This window comes from Protopterus annectens, chromosome 4.part1 (genome assembly GCF_019279795.1).
Source record: "Protopterus annectens isolate FY-2018-M chromosome 4.part1, PAN1.0, whole genome shotgun sequence".
In the NCBI taxonomy this organism is placed as follows: Eukaryota; Metazoa; Chordata; order Ceratodontiformes; family Protopteridae; genus Protopterus; species Protopterus annectens.
In genome coordinates this window covers 286,887,499-286,904,188 of record NC_056734.1, presented here as the reverse complement: position 1 = coordinate 286,904,188, position 16,690 = coordinate 286,887,499, and the positions used below count along the sequence as shown (strand labels likewise).

Genomic DNA, 16,690 nt, shown 5'->3' with positions numbered 1-16,690 from the left:
AAGCATGGGACTGGAGACCTATACTGGATCTCAGCAAGTTAAACAATTATATCAAAAAAACAAAATTCCGGATGGTCACGCTACAGTCCATTCTACCCTTCTTGGGTCAGGACAATTGGATGTGCTTGATAGACCTTCCGGATGCGTACTACCATATCAAAATGCACAGACGCTCCAGGAGGTTTCTCCGCTTCAGGCTGGGAGCCAGCCACTACCAGTTCAGAGCCCTGCCCTTTGGTCTCACTACAGCCCCCCGAGTGTTTACTAAATGCATGGCAGTGGTCGCGGCTCACTTGAGGCGTCAAGGATTCCAGGTGTTTCCATATTTAGATGACTGGCTCCTTACCGCCACCACCAGACATCAACTGCTTCTATCCAGAGACTTCACCATCCAAACTTGTCAAGCTCTAGGCATTTCGATAAATTTCGAAAAATCTGCCTTGTCGCCTTGTCAGTCTATTACCTTTATAGGTGCCACCTTAGACACACTCAATCTTTCTGCCAGACTTACAGAGCAAAGAGTGTTAGATATCCGCAAACAAGTTTACCTTCTATTACAATGCAACAAGGTCAAAGTCAGGGTAGTCTTGAAGGTATTAGGACTCATGGCAGCTACTATCACCCTTCTCCCCTTAGCTCGTTTCCACATGAGGATCCTCCAATGGATGCTGTTTACTCAATGGTCCTTCCAACAGCTCCCGATGTCTCACATCATATTAATAACTCAATCATGCAAGAATCACCTGTCTTGGTGGATCACATCACCTCAAGTTCTCCAGGGCAGACCTTTCATTCCTCCCCCCCCCAGTCGCCACGGTGACAACGGACGCCTCCCTGATCGGGTGGGGGGGGCATTATCAGGGCAGGACAGTCCAGGGCACATGGCAACCTTTCGAGTGCCCTTGCACATAAATGTCTTAGAGATGAGAGCAGTGCTTTTAGCGTTGCAAGCCCTTCAGGACTCTCTTCCCACAGGGACTATTGCAATTCAGACGGACAACATGTCCGTAGTGTGGTACATCAACAAACAGGGCGGAACCAGATCCTACTCCTTATGTCGAGAGGCACTCAGACTTTGGCAGTGGGCGATTTCTTCTCAGCGTTTTCTGATAGCAACGCACATTCCCAGGAAGTCCAACGTGATTGCGGACAAGTTGAGCAGGGCCATCCTCATGCCCCACGAGTGGTCTCTAAAGAAATCAGTGCTGGAAGAAATCTTCCAAAGATGGGGCTAGCCTTGCTGCGAACTTTTTGCTACTCCCCAAAACAGCAAGTGTCACGACTTCTTCACTCTCTTCCCGTTACTAGGCCATCCCACCAGAGACGCTGTAGTCCACGATTGGCCCCGGGGACTTCTGTATGCTTTTCCCTCTTTTCCACTGATATCTCAATTAATTTAGAAAGCTATCACCTTGAGAGTTACAATGATCCTCATTGCCCCTTACTGGCCTCGACAGATATGGTTTCCGTTCCTCCATCATTACCTGTTGGAGCAGCCTTGGCATCTGGACCCGGTGCCAGATCTGTTGACCCACCAGTCGGGCCAGCTGCACCACTCCCTTCATTCTCTCAACCTCACAGCATGGTTTCTCCAATTCCTACCCTAGCCAGGCTTTCCTTAATCTCTCATTCGGTCCAAAACATCCTGATAGCCTCTCACAAATCTTCTACCAGGAAAATTTATAATAGTAAGTGGAAATGTTTTTCCTTCTGGGCAGCATCAAAAAATATAGACCCCTTCACTGCACCTATTCAGTCTATCCTAGACTTTCTGGCAGAGCTCTTTCATTTAGGCTCTTCTTCATCTTCCAATAGAGTACAACTAACTGCTATATCTAATTTTCATGTAGGTATCTCAGACTCCAGTATCATGTCCCATAAGCTCTGCAAAGCCTTTTTAAGAGGTATTTTTCTGCTCAAGCCCCCAATCAAAGATCCCCCACCTCAATGGGACTTGAATTTGGTTCTGGCATCCTTGATTCTCCCCCCCCCCCCCTTCGAACCAGTGGCTTCATGCCCTCTTAAGTTGCTCTCATGGAAAACACTTTTTGTAGTAGCCATAACTTCAGCTAGAAGGGTATCTGAAATTCATGCTCTGTGCAGTCGTCCTACTTACTTAGTTTTACACAAAGATAGGGTGTCCCTCCGGGCTAATCCGTCCTTCTTACCTAAGGCTTCCTCTGAGACAAACCTGAACCAAACGATTGATCTCCCTGACTTCTTCCCTGACTATTCCAACAGGTCGGAACAAAAGTTACATTTTCTAGATATTCACCGCCAACTTAGATATTTAGACAGGACTAAACAGTTCAGGAAATCTGATCAGCTTTTCCTGTCTTATGTGGAAGGGAAATTGGGCCTTCCGGTTACTAAAGTGTCCCTTTCAAGATGGCTTACCTCTATAATTACCTTCATCTATGAAATCAGACATCAAAAACTGCCTTCAAGACCTAGAGCTCATTCAACTAGGGCATTAGCTACATCTGTAGCTTTTCAGGACGGCTGCCAATAGATTCCATTTGTGCAGCAGCCACTTGGGCTTCTCCTCATACCTTCATTCTACATTACAAATTGGATATGGCCTCCAGAAACCGTGCCAACTTTGGTTCCACTGTTCTCAAGAGTCTGTTCCGATAGGCCACCCGGAATAAGGTGCTAGGGACGCGGTCCCATCCAGCAAGAATGAAGGCGAGATTGACAACTTAACATTAAGAAGTTATGTACCTACCATAACGTTCCATGTTAGTTGTCTTTTTCTCGTCTTCTTTCTTGCGTCCCACCCTCCTTCCCCCTAGCCTGGACAGACCGATAGGAAATTTTGGGATCTTCCTTTGGAGTTTTCCTTCCCACATGTACTACCACCTCTATTCCCCCTTTTATGTTTGTGGTAGCTTACATTCAGGTTTATATAGAGGTGGGTTCTTTTTTCTCTCTATACTGTGGAGACCAGAACTGCTTGGTTTAGCTATCAAACGAGATCTGAGTAGGTACCGCCTAGCATTGTGGGATATAGGGGAGCCTCGAGCCGGTGGAATTAGCTCTCGAGCTTTAGTATTGGCCGAGTCGGAGCCGAGGATCGGCTCCGAACCCATCCAGCAAGAAAGAAGGCGAGAAGAAGACAACTAACATGGAACGTTATGGTAGGTACATAACTTCTTATTCTTACACACCTAAAGTGGTATCCAATAATCAAATTAGGGGAAGTTAGCTCCTCAATGAGACCAGTCACCAGTGGAATCCCCAGGGTTCTGAGCTGGAACTTTTCCTATGTGGCATCTACTTTTCTGAAGTAAATTACAGTACCAAAGGGCTGTTGCTGACTAAGTTTGCAGATGGCTGTATGCTAGAAGCTGTTATTGAATCCCTAAATGACTTAGCCATACTGCAAGAAGGTCTGTCCCAGGTAAATAACTGGTGCCAAAATCCTGGACTGAAACTAAATGCCAAAAAATGTATTATCGTATCTTTGCAGAAGTCATCTACCTCAGGGAATTACCACATTGAGAATATGACTCTAAGAGTTGACCCAGTTGTTCGGGATTTGGGAACTTATGTGGACAGTGGCCTAACGTTTGACCAACACGTGTCTGTTGTAAGAAAGTCTTTTAATATTGCGCAGCTTATAAACAAAGGGATTGTGTCTAGATGTAGGGATGTCATTGTCCCCCTTTACTCAGCCCTCATTAGGCCAGTGACTGAAAATAATGACCCCCTTCGGCATGTATCTTTCCAGACACATGCAACAACTGGACCACCCATAGGGATACTTTACTAAAAAGATACAAAGCCTAAACATGTTCTACATGGACCAACTCAAAGCTCTGTCACTATATTTGGTATCCTACAAATTGCTAAGAAGTGACCTGTGCCTGTGATACCTATTACTGATAGATTTACTGCACATCAGCAAGTCAAATGACATTAGAAGTACTTGATCTAGGAATCTAAACCTCTTCTGCAGCGTCAACAGAACACTTTGGAGGGAAAGGTTTATCTCACAGATAATACTGCTGCAGCTGCTGTGGAATGGACTCCCCATTTGCATAAATCAAAGTGCATCCATGTCCATATTCAAGCACAATTTAGATCTATGGATGGGAAAGAGAAAATTTACCCCAGGACTTCCCCTTTACTACTAATGGACATAGGCAGCTCCTAAATGTTTTTTTCCATGCATGGGTCCTCTCAAATTATCTATGGCATGATCCAAGTTATTCTTATTAGGTGTAATATATAAACCTAATGATGTTAAGTTGTCTATCATATCCCACAATGCTAGGCAAGAGTTACCTCAGATCCGCTTGCCGCCACAGCTTCGAGGTTGGTTGTGAGTGTTAGCTTTTATACAAAAGTTACTGTTAAATTCTTCTTAGATTAGTGTAGTTCATAGAACTTTAATTTTTCCGTTTCTTGTCTAAAAGAACCTTATAATTTACTACATTTTATTGTACTTTATTACTAGTATCTTTACTAAAATTGTTATATTTTCTGACAGGGTATAACTGGTGTGTTTGAGTGTGTTGGCTTCAGCCCCAGGGTCCTGCAGGAAAGAAAAAGCCTGAGGATTCCCTGTCTGTCTCAACAGGGAAGCCGTCCACAGTTTCTGGAGCTTCTGCCCGCCGGAGCCGAGGTTATCAGCCAACAACCAGAAAGAGTCGCGGTGGACTCTTCCCTCCCCGAGGGGGGTGGGTGTGACGGACCCTTTGTCCCCCCCCTCTCTCCTCTCGGGCTGGCGCTGGTGAGTTGAGTCGAGGCGAGTGTGTTAGAGCCCTGGTCTCACTCTATCAGTCGGCTCGCTCAGCCCCTCCCTCTATGCTGCCTCAGGGTAAGTCACACTCCCTCATATGATTCTGAGGGTTCCCCGTTCCCCTTCTGAAGATGTCCCACCTCCTGGGTCCCCCCCCGACCCCCCCTCATGTATGGTGGTAGCTGCCGCCACAAAGAAGTGAAGGACCCTACTGCGCGTTTCCAAGAAGAAATGAACACACCAGCTGGCTATCCTTAATTCCATTTCCAACTCCTCCATGCCCCCTCTTATGCGGCCGAGGGACAGGGGTGTTACGTAGGGCACGCCTGGATGCGGCTAGCTCTGCGGCTATGTAATCGTTCTCGCCAGAGGCAGAGGCGGAATAACAGGTAGAGACGCGCCCTAGAGGATCTTCGAGCAGTCGGGGAAGATTGTCACTGTACCTGACTCAAGACAAATGGGTACAGTCCATAGTTCCAAAGAAAACAGGGACTGAGACGATTTTGGATCTCTCACCACTGCCCCCCGGTGTTTACCAAATGCATGCTGCTTAACAACGAACCAAAGGAGGATATCAGACAATCACAAATTGGTCACTTCTTCTCAACAACAACAGAAAAAGCTGTTAGGTTAGTTCTAGGGTGTTGGGAATCATGGCAGCCGCCAGGAACTTCCCAATGTCTCACACCATTATGATCACAGGCAAAAAAGCATCTCATGTGGTGGATGTCTTCTTCCTTAGGCGATTGGTAATCCAGACAGACAACATGTCTGTAGTGTGGTACATCAACAAACAAGGCGGAACCAGAATTTACCAGGCAAACCAGCAGGGGACGCCTAGTCCAAGTTCCAGTGCCAACTGTTCCCCATTTATCTCACTCCGTTAGCTTATATATTTATATTATTCCCATCCCATTTCCTAAATGAGATTTTATTTTGATGTAAGACGTAAAGCTCTCATATTGGGCACAAGGAAAGGACATAGATCCTTTTACCGCTTCCATCCAACTAGTCCTTGCTTCCCCTTTTCATTGATTCTTTCCATGTTCCTTGATCATATTATCATGGAAAACTCTCTTTCTGGGTGGCTATCCATCAGAAGAAAGAATTTCAGAACTTCAAGCACTTGTTTGTCTCTCTCTCTATCTTTTTGTTCCATAAGGACAGAGTTTCCTCTGAACAAACCCTCCTTCCTTTTTAGGGGGGTTTTCAAATCAAATCTAAAAAACAGCATTGACCTCCTGTCTTTTTTCCCAGAGTATTCAAAGGTCTGAACAAAATTACACTGCCTGGATGTTCAAGTCAATTAAAGGTACTACTTGGGACAGAAATTGAAACAAAAATCTCTGATCATGATTTGTCTCCTGTCCTATGAAAAAGCAAAAGACTTCCAGTTTCAAAGGTATCTTATCCAGATGGCTAACATCTCAGCCTTCCCCAAGACTGCCTGCCTATTGACACTTGTGCAGGCTACTACTGGCTACTCCTCACACTTTTATTTCCCATTAGCTAATTTGTCTGTTCTGTCAGGAGTCTGTTCCGTTAGGCCACCCAGGACATTTCTACCATCCCCTGGACAAGAATCCAGTTGAGACAGGTTATGATATAGACATAGTTCTACATATGTTAGTTATGTTCGCTAACGTTCGTCTCTTCTCGTCTTCTCTTCTCCTTCCTCCCCCCCCTCCTTCCCCTGGCCTGGACAGTCCTAGAGAGTTGTGATCGTGACCCCTTTCTTCAATTTCTCTCTTAAGTCATATATGCTATTATATTTCTTTGTTTTCAGGCTATAGGTCACCTGTCTTTTCCTGCTGTTAGGAGGATTCTCTGTTACAGTTATACTGTTATTTGACACATAAGCTGTTAGCTTACAACAAACGAGATCTGAGGTAACTCCTTGCAGTATTGGGGGATATAAGGGGCTCGACCCGGGCGGTCCAACCCTCAGCTTTAGAGTAGAGTGCCAGTGGAGCGAGGTCGGCTCCGAACCCATCCAGCAAGAAGAAGGCGAGAAGAAGACAACTAACATGGAACGTTATGGTAAGAACATAACTTCTATTTTTCATATTCATTCATTCCTTAACTGTTGGGTTCAAATCTGACCTTCAGATCTGGCTCAGCCACTTTACTCAGCTTGTGGAACACTGCAGCTCTTGAGCTTCTCTCTTACTCATAATGCCCTAGTGATCTAACATACTTCAGATTTTGTTTACCGCCTTAGTGTACAGATGTGGTCACTGTATACTCTCAAGTATAACGACTTTTTTCCTGTGAGTGACAACCTTTTTATTAATATTTGCCTTGATATCTTTAAAATTTCCTGTTCCTTATAAATCTTATACCTTTGTTGTGTCTCCTCCCTTTTAGACGCTTACTGGTGTAGTCTTACTTAAAATCATTGGTATCTCTCTGTCTCTTGTACTTTTACAGTATTTCTTTAAATACCATTGTTGATATTTTTTACCTTTTTCTTTTCTATTTAAAAAAATATTTTTTGCTTAATATCTTTTCTTCTCTAAAATAGTCTGTTTGAAAATGTCTGAAAAGCCTTCAGGTTTTAAAAAATGCATGGCCTGTGGCCATAAAATACCATTGTCAAATGGACATTCTAAATGTGTATACTGTCTAGACCCAATGTATCTCAACTCTGTTTCTGATATTTGCAAAGCCTTCAACCCCAGAGCTTTTGTTGACAGAAAAAATAAATTAATTATAAGAAGTTTGTTTCCTTCCAAGCCTTTATTAGCATCATATGAGTTTCAAACCCCCAAAAAGTCAGACAAAAAGGATTCGGGAAAGCTTTCCCCAAATCCAACCACATCCTTAACTCCGGGGTCTGAACCTCCTTGCAAAATCACAAAACCTTTGGATCTGACCCCTTGGAGCCAAAGTCTAGGCCTGAAAATTCTCCAAGGATCCAATCACATTTGGTCCCAGATCCAGTGTCCTCTCATCCAATATCTCCATTCTTGGAACAGTCTCCAAAGCATCACCACTCCAGGCCATCATCAACAGCATCTTCTACACGTTTTTCCAGAAGTCTAACCAAAGACAAAAGGGACAGGATGATGAGGAAGTTCCTCTCGATGTAGATCCAAATGTGAGGTCTTCCAGCTCTGACACTATCAGGTCTGGAGACCATTATTATTATACCCTGCCATTACTGGCTCCTTCTCCAATCCAACCATTGGTTTTGGAGCTATCGGATCCAAAGATTCCAGAGTTGTCTACAGTGGATCTGAAGATTAAGGTATCTTCAACTCTGGTGATGACTCTCAAACTCGTAACATTAACACCAGATCTGGCGTGTCGACTCTGCAGCTGTTGGAGCCATCTCTACCCCTCAGAGTTTTGGTGCTAGATAGCGCAGCTCTAACCTTCTCTTTGAGTAGTCTGCCTGTGGGCATGTCTTTTCAGAACTATCAGTTTCCCTTTCCCTGAGGCTTTCTGCTTTCGAGGTTGTGGAGAAAGCTTTCTATGTGCCCAGAGTTCAGACTTCTCTTTCTTCTTCAGCACTAACTGCCCAACGTCATTTACCTATGTATCTGGACCATCAACCAACTGTACCACTGGGACAGCCAGCCCAAGTCAGTCACCAGGATACCCAGCAGAGTATATTAATTTCTTCCACTACTTCTCCAGAACATCCCACTGAAGGAGTTCCTAGGAAGAAAAAGTGCAAAAGGAAGCACTTAGATTCTCCAGAAGAGTCTGCTACATAAGATACTGACTTTGATGAGAGGGCACTGTCCCGAAGATCATAACCCGACAACATCTCATTTGGAGACATCCTAGAACTCTTAAAATAAAGGAGTGGTTAATCTCCTGACAACCCTTCCCAAGAGGAGTTGGTATTCCTGGAGGCTTTTAGAGCTGGCCTGTCTACCTCCTGGATAACTTCACCCACTGATGAGCTCATTGATTTCATCTGCTGACTGGGATGGAAGGAACCTGACACCATTGAGCCAATCCTCAATAGACCAGACAGGAAAACAGAGTGTTTTAGTCCAAGGAAGCACCATTTGATGCTAAGGTCATGGCAGCCACCATAAAAAAGGAATGAGCAGAACAAAGTTCGTCTGTCCACTCCCCTAACAGGGAGTTTAGGTCATTGGACAGATGTGGGAAGTGTGTTTATGTTTCGGTGACCTTTGTCATTCGATTGCTGAATTATTTGGCACACTTCACTAGACTTCAGAAAGATTTGATCAAAGAACTTACCAGATCTCTTTCTGGGACCATATCCTCTGAGACAGAGAACTCTGTTGCCTAGCAGTTGGCTGTCCTTCAATCCATTTCTAAGTCATCCATGAGGCTTACGTCTCATGCAGCTGAAGGTACCTCACTGGTGGTGGGTTCAGGCATTTCCATCAGAAGACATGCCTGGATGCGTTTGTGTGACTTTTGCAGACTGCTCCAAAGCTTCCTTCTCCAATGCTTCCTTTTACAGAAGTTCCTTATTTGGCCCCAAAGTTAAAGACACACTCTTCTAGGTGTGAGCAGGAAAGGAAAACCCTGTCTGCTGTGGGCATATGTTTTTTGACTCCTCAGCAGACCTTTTCTAAGAACCAATAGGGTGGTAGAAAAATGTGTTTTAAGAAATCCCGGGGTTCGTTCAAAGATCCATGTGGAGATAGTTCCTCCATGGCAGGCATCAGTTGATTCTAGCTTGAGAGTATGTACTCTAGTTATGTTCCAGTCTGGAAATGTCAATCATTTACAACAAATATCATCTGTAACCAACACAAACATTGGAATTCATGAGTGACTTGCTCAATACGACTCAAACGACATCTGTCCCTCTGTCAAGAGTTCAGAATATTCAGTTCCAGGTCAGAAAGATCATTCAAAGTTCTTCTCTCTCAGCTTGACTGATCCTTCAAGCTTTAAGATCCATGTCAGCAGCAATCATCGTGGTACTGTTATCAAAGTACCATATGAACATTCTTCAGTGGGCATTGGCAACTCAATGGTCCATTCTTTACCATTCCTTGTCTAGTCAGATCAAAATAACACAAGTATGCAGAAATTATCTCCTATAGTGGATACACTCCAGTCCGATACAAGAAGGTCGTCCGTTTTCCCCAACCCAAGGTCATAGTGACCATGGACACATCCCGTATTGGGTGGGGGGTGCACTTCTTGGGAAAGGCATTCCAAGGCACATGGTTCCTCAAAGAGGTCAACATGCATATCAGTGTCATGGAAATGAGAGCGGTCCTTCTAGCATTGTGGGACTCCCAAGATATTCTCTCCACTGGGATTATTGCAGTCCAGATAGACAATATGTCAGTAGTGTGGTACATCAATAAACAAGGGAGAACTAGAACTTACCCCCTGTGTCGAGAAGCTATGAAACTGTGGCACATGGTTCCTCAAAGAGGTCAACATGCATATCAGTGTCATGGAAATGAGAGCGGTCCTTCTAGCATTGTGGGACTCCCAAGATATTCTCTCCACTGGGATTATTGCAGTCCAGATAGACAATATGTCAGTAGTGTGGTACATCAATAAACAAGGGAGAACTAGAACTTACCCCCTGTGTCGAGAAGCTATGAAACTGTGGCAGTGGGCAATCTCATCCATTTGATTTTTGATAGCAACACACATTCCAGGGAAATTCCAGCATGATTGCAGACAAGTTAAGCAGATCCAATGTTAAGTTGTCAATCTCGCCTTCATTCTTGCTTGATGGGTTCGGAGCCGATCCTCGGCTCTGACTCGGCACTTTGCTAAGCTCGAGAGTCACTTTTACCAGCTCGAGGCAGCCCCATATCCCATGATGCAAGGCGGTAAGTACCTAGATCTCGTTTGCCGCTTCGCTGATGAGGTCCTCCTTTTGCCAGCTCCTGGTAAGTGTTTTATATTAAACTGTTTTTAGCCCCTTTTCACTTTTAAACTTAATATCTAACATTTTTAGTTTATATTAAGCCCTTTTTTGACTAAAATTATCCTTCCTCCTTTATTTTTTTAGTCAGGACTTCTTCCCTCCCATCCCCCCCCCTGTCAGGGTGTGTGTGTGTGTTGAGGTTTTACTTTTTCAACTTTACTTTAGTTGTTTGTTTGGAACTGTGTGGTTCTGAGTTTGTCCACTATGTCCAAAGAGCAGAGGGTCTCAGGCTTTAAGAAGTGTGACTCGTGCTGTCAGAAGATGTCTCTGACAGACGGTCACACTTCTTGTTTATATTGCCTGGGACCTCTCCACCTGCAGGACTCCTGTGCGATTTGTCATTCCTTTAGCCAGAGAGTCCTGCAGGAGAGGAGGAATAAATTGATTTTAAGGGGTCTTCTTAAACCGGAGAGCTCTCCGGCTAAATCGGCTCCGAGCAAGACTTCAAAGTCTTCCAAGGCCCAGGCTTCCGTGTCCAAGCCTGCGGCCTCGGTTCTGACTCCTTCTGAGTCGAGATCGGCTCCGGCTGGAGCCGATCCTGGTTTGCAAAAACCTTCGGCACCGATGGCTATCGGTGTCGATACTGTTTCAGTCACATCGGTGTCGGCTCCGACTGGCTCCGACCACCATGTGGCCCAGGCTTCAGTGTCAGCTCCGACACCGTTACTTTTATGTCTGTATCGGCTCCGGCTGGAGCCGATGCATCGAGACTTTCTGTCAGAGCCGAAAAGTCCTCGGCTCTGACTGCATCTATGGTTTCTTCGGCTCCGATGGTTCCTTCGAGGAAGAGGTCCAGGTCCCCTTCCTTGGAACCGATACTCTCAGCTCCGGCCTCACCTCTCCTCTCGGAACGGAGCCATCGGAGCCGATCATCTAGGTCATCCAGGCTTTCTGACCATGATTTAGAGAGGGTGGTCAGTAGATTATTGAAATCACAGGCACTGGCCCAGATGCTGCATAGTCCGTCCCAGCAGACGACTATTAGTCCACACCCTCGTGAAGTTCCTCCTTCGACTCTACCTCAGAGTTTGGAGCTGGAGTCTTCGGGGATAGTTTCTGCTATGGCTGTGGGGCGGATACCCCCCCCCTTCTGCACCCTCGGCATCTACTCTTATCTCCTCTTCGAGACCTTCCTTGGAGGGATTCGGCGGTCGGGCTTCCCTGGTCTCCTCCGAGGGGGTGAGTGGCATCGGAACCTTGTCCGACCCCGCTCTTCCCCTTGGAGCCTCGGCCTTGGTGAGCTCGGCTCCGACATCTGCCTTGGAGCCTTCCCTTTTGGTGGGCCCTGGAGTTCCGGTTTCTTCGCAATGGGTTCTCTCGGACCTCCCTGGGAGGGGGGCCTTCGAGGTGATGAAGAGTGTGCTGGCCACTGGGCTCAGCCAGCAGTCTATTCCCTTAGCTCCTCCCTCTACAGTGCCTGTCGATATCTCTGCCATCTCTCTTGCTCCCTGACCCAGAGATCCTCCGCCTCAGGTTTCCCCACTGGGAATAACCCCCTCTTCCGAGGATTCTCCTGATCAGTCAGGAGATCCTCCGCGCAAGAGGATCTGTAAGAGGAAACACCTAGACTCCCCTGAGTCTATCACTTCAGATACCGACTTAGATGAGTCGGAGGGATCCCCAAGATCCCCCTCTGAGGATGTCTCCTTTTCAGACATCCTAGAACTCCTAAAACAGAGGAGAAACTGGCCCTCCACAAATCCCTCTGAGGATGAGTCGGTATACCTAGAGGCGTTTGGATCTCGGCCCCCCACCTCCTGGGTGTCTCCGCCTTTCGACCCCCTTATGGAGGTTATTGCTCGAAAGGCTTGGGCTGCTCCTGACTCTGTAGAGCCAGTTCCTAGGAGGACGTCTAAATTTATTACTGTCCCTTCGGATAAGCAATTCCTTACGAAAGGTGTCCCTGCTGATGCCATGGTGGTGGCGGCTGCCACTAAGAAGGAACTTGCAGATCCTTCCGTACCTGTCCATCCTCCTAATAAGGATTCTAGGACCATGGATAGGTATGGTAAGCGGATGTTCTCTTCAGCGACCTTTGCTATGCGCTCGCTGAACTACTTATGTCACTTCACCAGACTCCAAAGGGACATCCTTAAGGAACTAGGTGAAGTAGTACAGGATCCCACAGCTGCAGGGGCTCAAGAAAAAATTGCTTCGCAGCTAGGAATCCTTAATTCTATTGCTAACTCCTCCATGCGACTGATATCATATGCAGCAGATGGAGCGAGTAGAGCCGCAGGTACAGGGGTGGCTCTTAGACGCCAAGCCTGGATGCGGCTCTGTAATTTTGCAGCTCCCTTTAAGGCGTCCTTCACAAATTCTCCCTTTGATGGGTCAGCTTTGTTTGGCCCTCAAGTGAAGGATACATTGACCAGGTGTGAACAGGACGGCAAGACTCTTTCTGCCGTAGGGGTCCATTTTTCCACCCCTTCTAGACCTTACCCTAAAGGACAGAAGGGTGGAAAGATGTGGTTCTGCAAATCCCAAGGAGTCACGCCAGATACACGTGGTAAGTTTACCCCTAGAGGCAGAGGGGGTAATAATAACAGACACCGCTCTAGAGGCAGAGGGGGTCCACAGAACCAGGGAAGCAGAGAGCCTCTCTCTGACAAGCCCTTTCAGCATCCCTGAGATGTTGCCCGACTGTCCATCCTTGGAGGCAGTCGGGGGAAGACTATCGCTGTACCCAGAAGCCTGGCGTTCCCTCACTCAAGACAGATGGGTACAGTCGATCATATCCGAGGGTTACAAAATTCCTTTCGAGGAAAGTCCCTTCTCTCACTCAAATTCCCTTCCAGATGTACCACCCGGTCTAAGGGAAGTTGCAGAGTTAGAAGTATTAAAACTTCTACAAAAAAGAGCCATTCAGCCAGTTACAGCAGACCATTCAGAGCCCAGAATCTACTCAAGATTCTTTTTGGTCCCCAAAAAGACGGGAGACTGGAGACCAATATTGGATCTCAGCAGACTCAACAAGTCTGTGAGAAAGACAAGATTTCGAATGGTCACGCTTCAGTCAATTTTGCCCTTCCTAGAGAAGGACAACTGGATGTGCTCAATAGATCTTCAGGACGCGTACTATCACATAAAAATTCACAGACGCTCCAGAAGATTTCTCCGCTTTCGGCTGGGGTCCAGTCATTTCCAATTCAGAGCCCTGCCCTTTGGTCTCACTACAGCTCCCAGAGTGTTCACCAAATGTATGGCAGTGGTCACGGCTCACCTGAGACGTCAAGGATTCCAGGTGTTTCCGTATCTCGACGACTGGCTCCTTTCAGCCACCACCAGGCATCAACTTCTTCAAGCCAGGGATTACACAATAAATCTTTGCACTCAATTGGGAATTTCGATCAACTACGAAAAATCCTACTTATTGCCCTGCCAGTCTATTACTTTCATAGGCGCAAACTTAAACACTGTTCGGATGTCAGCAACCCTCACAGACCAAAGAATCTCAGATATACAAAGTCACGTGAGGATCATCCTAGCCAGCAAAAAAGTACAAGCCAGAATGGTTCTAAAGGTGTTGGGCCTCATGGCTGCGGCCATTACCCTTCTTCCCATGGCCCGCTTCTACATGCGCCTGCTTCAGTGGATGTTGTTCACTCAGTGGTCTTACCAACAACTTCCAATGCATCACCAAATACTGGTGACACAGATTTGCAGGAATCATCTTTCATGGTGGATTACTTCTCCCCAGATTCACCAAGGCAGACCCTTTGTATCCCCGGCCCCGGTAGCCACTGTCACTACGGACGCCTCCCTGATCAGGTGGGGGGGGTCATTATCAGGGCAGGATGGTTCATGGGACGTGGCAACCGTTCGAATACCACCTGCACATAAATGTCCTAGAGATGAGAGCAGTGCTTTTAACGTTGCAAGCCCTCAACGACTTTCTTCCTCTTGGGAACAATTGCAGTTCACACAGACAACATGTCTGTAGTATGGTATATCAACAAACAGGGCGGAACCAAGTCCTACCCCTTGTGTCGAGAAGCTCTCAGACTTTGGCAATGGGCGATCTCCTCTCATCGGTTTCTGGTAGCAACGCATATCCCTGGGAAAACCAACATTTTAGCGGACAGATTGAGCAGAGCTATTCTCATGCCTCACGAGTGGTCTCTCAAACAATCTATAGTGGAGGAGATTTTTCTAGAATGGGGCCGCCCATGTTGCGATCTTTTTGCTACTCCCCAAAACAGCAAATGCCCAGACTTCTTTTCTCTCTTCCCACTGCCAGGCCATCCCCCCAGAGACGCTCTAACCCAGGATTGGCCCCAGGGACTTCTTTATGCTTTTCCTCCTTTTCCGCTGATTCCACAAGTACTCCAGAAAGCCACCGTTTTGAGAGCCAAAATGATTCTCATTGCTCCCTATTGGCCTCGACAAATTTGGTTCCCGTTCCTCCATCGTCACCTTTTGGTGCAGCCGTGGCATCTGGACCCAGTACCAGACCTTCTGATTCACCAATCGGGTCAGCTGCACCAGTCTATCCCTTCTCTCAACCTCACAGCATGGTTGCTCCACTTCCTTCCTTAGCCAGGCTTCCTATGATCTCTAATCCTGTTAGAGACATCATAGTAGCTTCCCTAAAATCCTCTACTAGAAGGATTTATACCAGCAAATGGAAACACTTTTCTTGTTGGGCAAAAGCTAAAAATATTGATCCCTTTACTGCTCCAGTCCAAGCAGTTCTGGATTTCTTAGCGGAAATCTTTCACGCGGGCTCTTCTTCCACGGTCAAAGTTCAGTTGGCTGCTATCTCGAACTTTCATGTCGGGTTCGCAGATCACAACATTATGTCCCACAGGCTTTGTAGAGCCTTCTTAAAAGGAATTTTTCTCCTGAAACCTCCAGTCAGGAGTCCTCCTCCTCAATGGGACCTAAATTTAGTGCTGACATCCTTGATTCTTCCTCCCTTCGAGCCAGCTGTTTCATGTTCCCTGAAATTTCTTTCATGGAAAACTCTATTCCTGGTTGCTATTACGTCAGCTAGGAGAGTATCTGAACTTCATGCTCTCTGTTCGTCCCCCCTATTTGGTCTTCCACAAAGACAGAGTATCCTTGAGAACTAATCCGACCTTTTTGCCTAAGGTCGCCTCAAAGAGTAATTTGAATCTGTCTATTGACCTTCCTGTATTTTTCCCAAACTACTCAAACAGATCGGAACAAAAATTACATTATCTTGATGTTCACCGCCAACTCAGATATTATTTGGACAGAACAAAACAGTTCAGGAAATCCGATCAGCTCTTTATTTCTTATGCTGATAACAAAAAAGGCCTTCCCGTCTCAAAAGTGACTTTATCTAGATGGCTTTCTTCTGTCATCTCTGAAATCTATCAGCTCAGGGGAAAACAGCTGTGCTCGAAACCTAAAGCACATTCAACCGGAAGCTTAGCCACTTCCACAGCCTTTCAGGCTAGACTTCCATTAGACACTATTTGTGCAGCAGCCACTTGGGCCACTCCTCATACCTTTGTTTCTCATTACAAATTGGATTTGGCCTCCAGGGACAGAGCCAGTTTTGGCTCTACAGTTCTCAAAGAGTCTGTTCCATTGAGCCACCCAGGATAGAGGTGCTAGGGACGCGGTCCCCTCAAGCAAGAATGAAGGCGAGATTGACAACTTAACATTGAGAAGTTATGTACCTACCATAACGTTCCATGTTAGTTGTCTTCTCTCGCCTTCTTTCTTGCGACCCTCCCTCCTTCCCCCTGGCCTGGACAGACCTTTTTCTCCCTACATGGAAGAATGCTTCTTAAGACCATACAGTTCTGGTCTTCCTAACCCATCCTTCAGGCTTTTTCTCTGCTTTCTTTCTTCCTTTTGGGAAGTTTTTTATGCTAGGTGTTATTGCCTATAGACAGCAAACGAGATCTGGATACTTATTGCCTTGCATCATGGGATATGGGGCTGCCTCGAGCTGGTAAAAGTGACTCTCGAGCTTAGCAAAGTGCTGAGTCGGAGCCGAGGATCGGCTCCGAACCCATCAAGCAAGAAAGAAGGCGAGAGAAGACAACTAACATGGAACGTTATGGTAGGTACATAAC

General features: G+C 46.2%; 1 protein-coding gene across 1 annotated transcript in view; it reads left to right on the top strand.

Moving 5' to 3' along the window:
* SPATA16 (spermatogenesis associated 16) overlaps window positions 1-16,690 on the top strand; it is a 2,543,770-nt gene that overhangs the window by 699,844 nt on the left and 1,827,236 nt on the right. The window lies entirely within an intron of this gene.